We start from the raw sequence: 13,537 nt of genomic DNA on the forward strand, positions 1-13,537 counted from the left end.
TTTGCGGTCCATTGTATGGTGAGTTAAATAAATGAATAGAGACGTTGTTTCTTTAGTTTTCTGTTTACATCACAATTTTGTTAACAGGTTTGCTCTCTCGTAACCACAGAGAAAAACATCTACGACTTCATTTCAGTCAGAAGCAAGTCATTGTTCCTTCGTCTTAAAATTGATGACAGTTTTCTCCACGAATGTCCTGCCATGTGGTCAAACCATGCTTCCTTTCAAGAAACCAAAAAGAAGGTTTCAGCACTGAGAGCAGTGAATGATACAGCTTAATCTCGGTTGAGGAGGAACAAAAACAATTTTTGTTACGTTGGGGACAAAAACACCGAAAGATTTATCCTGACTACAGAAAACAATCTTTGAAGTGAAAATATAGAGACTGTTTGTACATGTTAAATAGTGAATAAACACAATTTGGGCAATTTGGTGTGTCATTTAACAAACAATCATTAAGTTCCAGAATCCCTCCATTCCCACATAGTAAAAGTTTTCAAGTCTCATGTTTAGCGTCAAGTCGGCACGTGTTACAATAATTTAATTGTAATAGTATTTAGTATGTGAGTTATTAAGGTCAAACAGAAAAACAGAGAGGGTATGCGTTTTCGATTTCACGAAAAAAATCCCCATTATATCTTGGGACACTCTAATATATATATTTGAATATTCACTCAGAGAGTTTCACGAAACTGGTACTCCAGTCAAACTTTTTATCTCTTCGTTAAATGAACAGTATTCATACAGCGATTTCAAGACCTTCAGGATAATGGGATGAGAATTCATCAGTCCAAATGTGGTGCCTACAAATATGCCAGTCTCCTTCTCCCTGGGGTCTCCACAAGAACCTCTATCCGTATAAAACCTAGTAGCCAACAACAATAGCTTCACTATGATAGCTAACACGTTTCTACATCAAAAAGTCTCTGCTTAACAGTTTTTCAGCCACAGATTATACATTTGCAGTGATGAGCAGTCTCAATACCAAAACGTTGAAATCCCAAATATATACTTCATGGGAAGCCTCTATACGGGAAAAATCTGATCCACAAAAGATCTCCCAAGTCACGTCCTATCATGGTTTTAATATTGCCATACATTTCAGGATGGAATGGAATGAGACATCCTCCACAAAATTATTCCAATTGCTCCTAAAATGGTGTTTTGACACCATCAAAATCTATAAAATAATCTGATTCGCGCTTATGTTGCTCATTCCCCAACTACTTGACACATGAAACATCTTAACTTTAAGACCCATCCAACGCATCCATCTGGTGCAACTTACTTCTGTCTATCCATGCTACATGCTATATCATCAAAAGTACGCAACTAATGAAAGCAGTTACGTCAAATATCAGTTATATTGTAACAAATGCATTACTTTTTATGTGAGTTTGACCTCAAACAACCTTTCTATCTTTATGACTAACCACCACCACACTAATGACAAGGGTTAGATTGACATCCAGCGGAAGAGCATACTCTTTAACATAACACATCTGACTGTAGTGGCTGCAGCTAGATCCTCCTCTCTGACTCTTTCTCTCCCTGTAAATCAATTTCTTTGAATTCTGATGGAGTGAGCCTCAACAACTCCTCATGCACCCTAGCTGCAAAGTCCATAATAAGCACCTGCCAAAGATGGCAGACACATGCAGCTTATTCATTAGTGTATGTCTGTTTGTGCAGTGTTCTGAAGAAGACTGAAAGTTTAAAACTGTGCTATAAAGTTTAGCTTGTTGTGTGGTTGTCCTTACCGAATACAGTATTTACATTTCACTCATGATTTTCTATTAGGAAAACAAATTCTTTATTTCAGTCTCAGAATTTGAAAATTACTTTCGCATTATAAAACTGACATAAAATGTTATTTCAGTTTTCCTGTATTACTGTTGTCCTTCATTGTGATGATGTCATATTTCGTTTTCTTTGTCATACTGATAAAAAAAAAACAATCGTATAAACATACACGTGTGGTGCACCAGTCCTTCTCAGTATATCTGTTGAATATTAGGTTCTTACATCTCTACCAGATCGAGCAGTGATTAGTCTACAACATTTCATCAAGGAAACTGCCTGGTATCTTCAAGTATACTGGCAATTTCTGGAAAGTGGTTACTAGTTGAGGAATTTATACGACAATACCAAGTGACAGAAGTCAAAACTGTAAATTTTACGTTTACTTACGCAGATGCTATACCTACTATTAAGTAGCATTGGTTTCAAGACCACAGCCATTAAATAGTTAATAAAATCATTTGCACACTTGTATTTCTTAACTTGTAGCTAGTAAAGGACTGAATTATTGCACTGATATCACAGAACACTTAGAAATTATCTTTACAGTCAATTAATTTTTCAGTTCTGATTTACAAAGTTTTAATATGCAATTGCGCCACATGACGATGGTTGTGGCGTTATGAAAATAATTCTTATTGTTTATCACACTTCCATATTCCTGTGCAAAATTTTGAAAGCGTTTTATGAATATGCTCTCCCCTCCTAGTGCCACATCGAAGACAGGCTGCATTCTACCTGCAGTTAAGCAGGCAGCCCGGTCACGGGTTTCCGCTACATACTTTACCTTTATATGAATATGAACCAAATATTAGGCCAATTTCCTCATCTGGATACACCCAATAAATGGAGCAGTTCCCAAATGACTGCTGTCACAATGGTTGCTACGTAAATCAAACTGAAAGTTCCAGCGTAAACTGGGCGTAATTTACTCTAGATACAGCATCTAGGGATGACTGGGTTACACCAGTGGCATGACTCACCATATAACTGATGCCTGCATACCGATGTATTCGAGACAAGTTGTAAAATAGACAGTCCCTTTGTCGAGTCATGAGGAATGCTCTGGAACCAGGGATAGGCTAGTAACTGCAGACGATCTACCGAGACAATAACGCCATCATTTAATTAATGATAGCAAGCTGAGACGATGCTAACAATTCCTGAACTTCGTGCTCTACCTTTGATTGTAAAGGAGACCATCAGATGGATTTTAGGCTTGGATACAAGGTGAGTTAGTGCTGGTGGTTTCACCCAGATCGGCAAAAAGACATATTTTAACCCAACAGATAACATAACACAGGTTATTTTCTTTTATCAATTTGTGGTAGATAAATAAAATGTGTCAGCAATATGAAGAAAACGAAAGCACAATAATGTTAATAAGGGACTAATCCGAGGAATGGTAGCCCAGCCCTGGTTGTAGGTGGCCTACCTGACTGTTCCAAGGGGAACATAAATTTGATTTTCAGGATTTCATGTAATTATAGACTAAATTTAAAAATTTAAAATCGTGCCATGACAAGTATTACAGTTAGAAACGTCTTGTGACAGCGTAGCCCACGGCGCGCAAATACACGGACTTTATTCATCCAGTATTTCAGAAAGAGAGCACTTAGCGACTTCCAACATACTTAACAGAGAACGAAGTTTTTTCCTGTTCACACCCCCGCAAAATGATGAAATGAAAAACGTTTATCACTTACTACCGTTTCCCTTTTCGTGTAAACTACAACATGGGGTAAGACGTTTTAATTTATTACTTCTTTAGTACTAACTCTATTGGAAACACATTTTGCAAACGATATCCACACATACACTGAATATAGCTGCATAGTAATAATGTAAGACACATAAGTCAGAAAATATGACGTCATAAACATTGAGATGCGTGAAAACTAACTTTTGCTTGAAATGGGGTGCAAATTTCCCAAACGATAGTCATATGCAAAACCTCAAACCTTTCTTAAGCTTTTTCTCACTTACATGTTTAACGTTAAATATTTAACACATAACTACTTATAAAGTAATCAGAAGTTTGAATCTGTTCTGTACATGGGAGTTCGATTCTTTAAAGAACTGAGGCTTTACTCGAATATACAGTGTGAGTTACGTAAAATGTGACACCCCTTTTATTTTGTGAAAGGTTCTAGATATCGAAACGAGGTTTCCCGAAATTGATAGTATGCTGACGGGAAAGTAACGTTTCGTACGGATACTGCTCTGAGCCCTGGTATCAATTGAGATATTCAAATAAGTATGGTTCTTTTTAAAAGGAAGCCTATAATTTTCATAACTGCATTCAGTAGCTATTGAAAAGAAAATTGCTGAGATATGGCGCTTGTTAATATTGTCCTTGAAACATTTCGCAAAAGAATCCGAGAGATATACGAGTATTGGAAAGCAATGCGGCCAGGGTCGGCTACTACGGTATATAAACAACGCCACGAAAAGCTCTCATGCCATACTCCACCGTTACGTGCAGCAAGAGAGGCCTACGCTACTCAGGTAAAACCTTATTTCCTGTACGACATGGATACAGGATTAGCTATGATTTTTGCTTATGAACTTCGGCATATGTTAGCTGCTGGCGGATCTGGTGAGGCTTAATAAAACTGTTTCAAATGTGTGTATTTTTCAGATTTTTCTAGAAAAAACTCTCGATAACTCAGACAGTTGTCCATTTAAACCCTGCCCGCTGCTGCTTACTTGTCAAAAACACAAATTTCGGTCTTTCATCCTTCATACTGATAAACAGCCGTAATCACGACAAAAAGGGAACTACTGTACTAACTTTCTTAGATTTGAAAAAAAAAAACCATGATCTATCTTTGCCTGGCGACGCCTGAATGCTGCCTGAAGATGAAACGTCTGTTGTCGGACAAAAGTGTGTACTGTGTCGTTACGAGACGGGGTTCGCAATATAGTTACCTGAATAGGAAACAGTGTGCGATTTTTTGGGAGTACAGACTGCCAAGCAGCCGGCTTCGTGCAAGGGAATAAGTCAGCGATAGGGCCTAGCTGAGGTGTACCAGGTCTCTATGGTTTGAGAGAGTGTAGAAAGACTCGTGTATCAGGCTAGGGAGGTAGAAACGAAGAAACGACTTCTGGGTCTGATCTTATTGCTTCCTCCCAAGTTTACATGAACAAGACGAACAGCACACACACAGGGTCATAATTTCAATGAGCTTATAACATAAATGACGCTTCCTAGTTCTTCAAATGGCTAGAACATATAACCTGCCTGGACTATCACATTGACTCGAATCAAGAAAAGGAGCCAGTTTCATAGTGCTCACACTGTGAGTGACAATCAGTCATAGGCATAAGAACGCCATGATAGATTAATTACCCACAGTCCAGAAGTACGTAAGGGCAAGAATGAAATTCATTTTTAGTGTACAAGCTTAACTGAATAGATTGTTTCCCTCACATAATTCTCTGCTGTTGGCTGACAGACTCCCGAGGCCACTCTGGTAGGAGCTCGCAAATTGTTAAACTCTGCCTTGCTCGTCAACTGGTGGCATCTTTATACTGTGTTGGGGCTGTTTGTTTATAGACACGAGACTGCGTCGCATTTTTACCAGCGAAACTTGTCCTTCATCTGCGGTTCTGTGTATGTGGCGGTGAAGTACTATGGTTAGGCAGAACATCACCTGAGGAGTGCACTTCTTGTAAGATTTTCCAGTGAGCTGGATCATAATTCACACGCACCTGGTAGTAACTCCTCTCTTCTTTCCACTTCAAGCATTGGATGCGGGGTTTGATATACCTAAGAAGCAATCCTATGGTTATGAGAGTGGCAGTTGTTGCTGATGCATATGCGAAAGCTCGTGTTTCCCAATTGCATCTCTCAGTTTCTACTATTCTTTTATTTATTCCCAACTTATTATTCTAATTCGTGCAGACGCTGCCCGAGTCCTTTTAGGTCCTGGAGGTGGCATATGTTCGTCATAGCGGCCACTTATCAGGGCCCACACAACAGACAAGCAAGGTGGGCTGCCGACCTCCCTTCGAGAGCTCATATCAAAACATCGCCAATGAATGTAAACATCAGCAAACTTTCTGCATAAATACGGCACTTCTCCGTGAAAAGCCATGTGACAGAGATCCACCAGTTGTAACTAATGTGACTAGGTGTAGCACTCTGCAGAATCGGTGTTGTAAGTACGCCATCAGAGTCAGACCGGCAGTCTGTACCTACAGCTAGGACAGCTCTGTGCAATACCTATGCTGGCTCAAGCCCAGTAGACACTCGCCACAGTCTTTCTGTAGAAACTGCTATCTTGCCGGGCGTAACGCCACTTTGGAATTGTGTAGCGTAGTATTTTGGTTGTTATTATTTCTTTTCATTGTCTTGTAACTTTTATCTAGCTTTTGCCACCACGAGATTTATTGTGTTTCTTGTTGTTCTTGAGTTTGGAAATTAGTATACTCCAAGAAGGAGTTTTAGTTAAATAAAGTGTGTTCAAACTTGACTGTAGTTCTTTCCTACCGACCGCAGGACACTACTAGTACGTAAGTGCGGAGAGCTGCCATTCTTCGTCTTCCTCGCTGTCTTTTTGTATTCTAGTCCCAGATGGTAACTTTTTAATCATCCTGTTAATAGTGGGTAGCTGTTCAGGAGCACTGGTTCAGTCTGTGTTGTCTGCAGTGTATGTAGTATAGCCTAATCAGGAATCTCGTACACTTTCTTAGGAATGTCAGATTTCTTGTTCCTTCCACGATTACATCTACACGGAAGCTCGAGAGAAACTGGTATAGGCATGAGTATGCAAACACAGTAAAATGTAAACCGGCAGAGTACGGCGCTGCAGTCGGCAAAGCGTATGTAAGACAACAAGTGTCTGGCGCAGTTGTAAGTGAGCCGTAGTAAAATTAGCTTTGAAAAGCGCGCCGCAGCGCGTAGCGTGAAGCAGTCGCCCTCCGTTTTCTGGCGGTGGCGCCGTTGTCACAATTGAAGGCTTCGGTGTCTCCCTCTAGCGGGAAAGGGGAAAAGTGCGCTGTTCACGTGCGTTTATGAAGTGGCTGTATGGGCTCTCGTGGAGAGCTGGCAGTCGGGGCATCAAGAAGCGTCTTCTCTGCGGGTGCTAGCGTAAGCGACGCGAGCAGCGACTGCTCGTCGCGAAAGGAATCTTCCTGAGGGTGGGTCCGAGGGGCCTAATTTGCGGTTCGGCCGTATTCTGTCGACCGGCGAGGAGGTTCTGAAAATTGGCGCGCCTTCCTGCGTCCGTTGAAACGGCTGGTAGCGGGCGGCTCGGCAGAGCACTTGGAGGTGCTGCGTTGGTTCAGTCCTGGGAGTCCTAACGCACCAGAAGTTGAGTATTGATTGTTAGCAGATCTTATGAAGCTTAATTGAATTCAATTTACTTATTCTTGTTAATTATACCAGACGTATATTTTGGGGTTTCCTGCCATTCATTCTCGTCCGCCCACCCGCGGGAAGCTGGTAATATTAGAAAGGGTGGTCCGTTTGTCCCCTTTTGAGGACGAAAGGGGAGGGGGGGGGGGGAGTCAGAGTAAATCTGTGGTTCGGATTGCTTCTTTCGCCTCCCAGCATACCTACGGGTTTATTTGACTGTTAGCCTCTGCCACGTCTGTGAAAGTCTAAGGCATCAATGGCTGTACTGTTTAAAATGGAAGGCACTAAGACCTGATTCATTCTCTCGCCTGCCGTAGCTAGTATTACTAGACTCACGTGTAAAAGGTACTCTAAGAAAGAAGAAAAATTCCTTTTGCCTCATGGTAAGAACTAGTCAGTTGCATAACGAATTCCTGCTAATCTGGAAGCTGTAACTTACGTAAATGTGTGTTTATGTATATTTGGCAATAATCAAGCAAGGTTGTTAATGTACGCTGTAGTGGATTTTTTATATTGTTTCTAGTCAGCAAAAACTGTTGTGTGTTTTTCCAATTCAATACTTTTTAAGGCTTTTACTCAACGTGCTTATGTGTTTTATACAGGTAGTTGGTCATGAGTGTGTTTCCTTGCCATGCAAAAGTTTGCCATTCCATTACGGGTAGAAATTGTTGCCTTGAAAGGAGAATGTAAAGTTTCGCAAGTCCTACGTTGTGAGCGTGTGTGTTTGCCTTAAGTTAACTGGCAGAAATTTGTAAAATTTGTTTTTTTGTATATTTTGGAAATGTTAAGGCGAAAGGCGCTGTGTTGGCGTCTCGTGAAGGCGATCGTTGGCATGCCCACGTTGCTGATTGAGATGTCGTTGCCCCTGACCTCGGCTGATGTGACTCCCTGTGACGGAGTCTTCAGTGTTTATTGGCTGCGGGCTGTGGCAGCGATCTCTTAATTCTGTGGCGCGGAACCGCTGACGGATTGAAGACCTCTTGTTCTCCCTACCTTTCCGCTTGTTACTGCTGTACACTATAAGGACTTGTATGCCTGTTTTACTGTGCAGGATCTACTTCAAAAGCTCAAACAGATTTATCTCAAGACAGAAGCTTGCTATTTCTCCTTACAGAAAATCCTATCTTTCGTACTCAAAGGCACCTTATTCCTTTGATGAAGTACTCAGCCAGGAATCGAAGCTTAAACGCCACATCTGACACCAATCTACACACTGTAGCCCGACGGTGGTCGCAACATATTTACGAGACTCTCTGACTCGAATAGAAAGCGATGTGGGGTTTTTCAGGTCTACCGACTCTTTGGCACTCGAGCTACTTCGTGGCAGGGAATCACTCGGTGACAGGATCTAGCTGAGGTTTATCAGGTCTTTATGGTTGGAGACAGTACAGAAAGACTCGGGTACCAGGCTAGGGAGGTGGAAATGAAGAAAATAGGTCCTGGGTTGATACCCTGGTCTGATTTTATTTCTTCTTTCCAAGATTACATGAACATGTCGAAGAGCACAGACACTGGGTCATAATTTCAATGAGCGTAGAACACAGACGAGGCTTACCTGATACTCATATTACCAGAACAAATAGCCTGCCTGGCCTATCCCTTTGACTCGAATCGTGAAAAGGATCCAGTTCCTTTTGCTCAGATAGAACCCTCGGGTTCCGTTAAACGTCTCACTGTAAGTGACAGTCATAGGTACAAGTAAGCCCAAAGTCCAGAGGTACGTACAGGCAAGAATGCAAGTCCTTTTTAGAATACAAGCTGAACTGAACAGATTATTTCAGCCACATAATTTTCTGTTTTCAGCTGACGGACATCCGATGCTCCTCTGATGGCAGGAACTCTCAAACTGCTGAGCTTTACCCTGATCATCAACTGATGGCCTCTTAATACTCTGTCGGGACTGGTTGCTTATAGACGGTACGCATCCGCCTCGCATTTTTATCCTTAATTCGCAATCAACCAGCTTTGAAATCAGCGGTTTCTTGATACTTGCGACCTCATATTGGTCTGTCGAAAGCATCAAGCACTGTACGTCCTCATCTATGTTTCCTTGCACTTTTTGTTAAAATTCTTACCAAGATGACTTATTACTTTTTTGCTAGCAATCCCTTCATGACTCGGTCATTACAACAGCTACTATTTGAAATTGTAATTACACGGAACACACTTTAAATAAACTAAACTTTTGATTCAGAATGAGTGACGTCAGTAGATCGCGGTCTTGTGTTTAGCATTGCTGACTCTCGATTATGGGCTCGATGTTCGGTTCCCCGCCGGGTCGGGGTTTCTCCACTTGAGACTGGGTGTGTGCGTGTTGCCCACATCATCATGTCATCACCGACGACTTCAAAGTCACCGAGCTGGCGTAAAAAAAAGAACGACTTGCACCAGGCGGCCAAACTGCCCAGAAGTGGACCCCGACCAACAATGCCATACGCACCTCCCTCTCTTTTTTCCAAAACGTTTGGAGACCTGACACCCACAAAATAAATACTTTTCTTTACAAAATATAGTTTTTCACATTACTTAAGCATATGCTCAAACTGTTTACGATCGACTGCAAGGTACATTTACAATCGTCGTTCGAGAGGTAGATGAGCAGATGAAAGTACACTGGTGATATGCCGTTGAATGTTGTGGCGATTCAACGGTCGTCGCCCTAGAATTTGTGAAGCCCTTTCTCTTGAACAAGTCATCCAATTTCTTGTGAATTTATAATAATTTGTTTGTCTGTACATGTACTTGCCTCTACAGTTCCGTCGCTGGTCACCGATGTTGTTGCACCTACGGTGGCACAATCTGTACTGTTGAAGCATACAAGCCACCTCATCTGACAACATCCACGGTTGGTGACAAGAAAAGTCTAGAAGAGGTCTTTATTCAGCAGTAGTTGTTGAAAGACTGATAACGGGAGCACAAAGCAATATAAGATGGATGGTACCAGATGTAGAATTGGCTCCCTCTTAACCATTTCTGATTCGAATGGGAGGTAAACGATGTACCTGAAGCTATGAGAGGGCAAGTATCGGTTTTCTTAATGCTCTGTTGATTACTGTCGTCAGCAATGAAAAATGTGTTTTGCCAACATATGTAATTTTGCTTATGGACCTGAATTCCACTGTTTTGTGGTGGTCATGTGCACATGGAAGTTGTATAATGCCTACATCACAGCGTGGTGAAGATGTATTTTCATTCAAATTTTACGCTCAGTTTAATGTAGTGGGCTGGCGAATTTTTAGACACTTTCAAGTAATACAAGGGAGACATTAATAAGCCTTTTTAATCGAAGTAGTGTCGTTTAGTATTTACGCTAGAGCATGCCTGGGATATGGTGAGAATATGTATACGTCCGTACGAGCCCGCGACCAGGCAATCTTCATGATCTGGCACAGCACCTGTTTCATAACGGCAAAAAATCTCTTCTTAAGTTGAAATTCAGACGCTGTTCTCATCGGTGCAGCAACAAATACACGAATGTGTTCGAGCTTCTGGGTCTCACACCTCACACTGATAATGATGGACATCAGTTTCGAATTGAATGAAAGTGTTTCATGATGTAACACTTTCCAATTCCTTTATCAGAATACATTTAAGTTGGTTTCACTGATCGATGCATGTGGAAACGATGTTCATCTTGCAAATGATTAGCTTGGTCGCCAAAAAGTTGTCGTATGTGAGCACGACATTTGTTCCACAGTTCTACATTATAATGACGTAATAGAGTCAGACCTATACTAGCATCGTCTCACGTGCTCAGTATCCATGTTTCCACGATTGCTGCAAGCGTAAATTTCCCTAATCCTTTACTGCCTGATTGTGAGAGGAAGACGCTCAGCATCCTTTCCTATAATTGATCTAAGTCCTATGTCTCATTTCAGTTAGGTGAATTGTTAGATATATTTATTTAGTTTTTCCTTCACACTCTCTCCATGGAACTGAAGGACTTGACTCACTTTGTACTGAGAATTAGAATGCCAGTATGATACGATTAATGCGAAAGCAACGTGTTAAGAGAGCCATACCCATTTGCTGGTAGCGCGAATCTCTAAATGAATCCAGGCTTCAAAAATTTTGATCAACTGCAATGCAAAGCACAATAAAATGTTATGTCTCAAGCATAGGTTACCTTTTATATATATTGTACTGCATCGCTCTCCATTCAGAGACAATCATTGTCAAGTTACTCTTTTTGAAAGTCACTCTATCAATTTATCGGGGTAGGTGGTATGCAGATGCAGCACGCCTGGTTAGTAGGTTGCAGAAATATTTTAGTCCTGTGATCAGAGAATTCAATAGAATGACACCTAGCTTCGCTGAGACGTGTCAGCGCACATTCTTTCTCTCACAAACATGGGTCCCCATCAAATGATCTATCACACCTAGACGTTTGTCGCAAAGACTATGAAACGCCCTTCACTATAAAGGGCGAGCCAACTCAAGCAGGAACCGATGATAAAACAGTTTGGTTCCTTCCGCCCCCCCCCCCCCCCTAAACCAACCAGCCAAGAAACTCAGGCAGCCGGCCGCTGGTGGCCGAGCGGTTCTAGGCGCTTCAGTCTGGAACCGCGCGACCGCTACGGTCCCAGGTTCGAATCCTGCCTCGGGCATGGATGTATGTGATGTCCTTAGGTTAGTTAGGTTTAAGTAGTTCTAAGTTCTAGGGGACTGATGACCTGAGATGTTGAGTCCCATAGTGCTCAGAGCCAAACTCAGGCAGGCCACCCTAAATACATCCTGTAGCATTTGAAAGAAGCTTGTAAGAGAACGTCAACGACACAGCGTTTATGCGACCTGGTCAAATAGTAGCAAGGTAAATCTTTGCAAACCACAGTCCCCCTCGTCAGGAGAAGAGGTGCCGTAATCTCTACCCTATTGCATCAAATGTAAGCGTAAATTAACTCAGGTATGGTTCTTGTGTTTACCTGTGCAGCTGAAGCCCGCCAGTCTGTGTTATGCTGTTGTAGCAATCATATAACTTGCTCGTAATGCTACTGAGATGTTTACAATGCACACGCCAGACAAATAAATGAATGTCATTTATGGCTAACGCCGAGAAACTATTAGAGCAGGGATGCTGTTGTATGCTGAAGAATATCCGGATCGTGTCAAGCACTCGTGAGCTCTCTTTGCCAACATTATAATAAAACGTTGCAGGAACTGGACGTGTGGAGAATAAATAATGCCAAGGAAAAAGAAGAGCAACTGATGAAAGAAATGAAACTAACATGTTAGGAGCAGTAACACACATTGAAGTTGTCACTTAATATCATCTCTGAAGTATGAGAGTGATCAATATAACGAGTGTTCTGCGAACACTACATTCCATCGCATTTCATCCTCGTCACTTTTCATTGCATCTACAGATTCATGGCAGTGACTCCCAAAACTGCTTACAATTTTCCAAATGTTATCTATGAAAAGTGCAAAGTGATGCAGACTGTAAATGCAAAATTTTGTTTAAGGTAGAACCATCGTTTACAAACAGTAGGCACGACGCTCTTCCCAATATGCATTAATCGTCACTTGAAAATACACGCCGACTCCAAGAAGTGAATAAAAACAATTTGGTACATCTACGTTTGGAGCGTTGTTTCCAAGACCCGCATCATTGGTCTCTGTTTTACTGATGGAAATCTATATACACTCAAGCATGTCGGGTCCTAAGATACGCTGCTGCCACTGTTATTGAAGACATCCCACTCGGCATAAGGCAATGAATGTGGTAATGTCATGATGGATGTCCGTCCTACTCCGCCTATATAGTGCCAGATCCTCCTAAAAAAACACTAGGAGACCATTGGAATAGTCATTCAGGAAACGTAAAACCGTCCGCACACTCACCAAAGTTAACACTTCTATACTTTTATCTGTGACGGAAAAATTAAAACGAAAGGCGTGTTAGGAAACACCGACGAATCCCAAAAGCACGAAATGTATTATAACACAAGCTTGTGCTCCAATTAACATCAGGCGAAATTCAACGTGCTTTATTGTTTCTCGAGAATCACTTCATAGCGTCTCAACATTTTGCTCACCTAGCACAACAGCCGTGATTATAAACACACCAACCATACCTAGATTACGTGAGTGCTTACATTTGGTATAATAGGGCTGTCGTTCGTAGAACCTCTTCTCCTGGCGGAGGGACAGCGGTTTGCGGCTCTCTTATCTTGATACTACTTGATCAAGTCCCATTACTGTTTTGTCCTTGATGTTCTCTTATACACTTCGTTCAAATGCCACAGAGAAAAGTATACAGTTCCAATTGAAAAAATAATAAATAAATAAATTCGATGTCGCAATTCGTCGACCAACGATCAAAATTACTTGTGCACGTTAGGATATTCGCCATATTGCCTGCTATAACTTGGCGAA

Source organism: Schistocerca nitens, chromosome 3, assembly GCF_023898315.1.
Source record: "Schistocerca nitens isolate TAMUIC-IGC-003100 chromosome 3, iqSchNite1.1, whole genome shotgun sequence".
Classification (NCBI taxonomy): Eukaryota; Metazoa; Arthropoda; class Insecta; order Orthoptera; family Acrididae; genus Schistocerca; species Schistocerca nitens.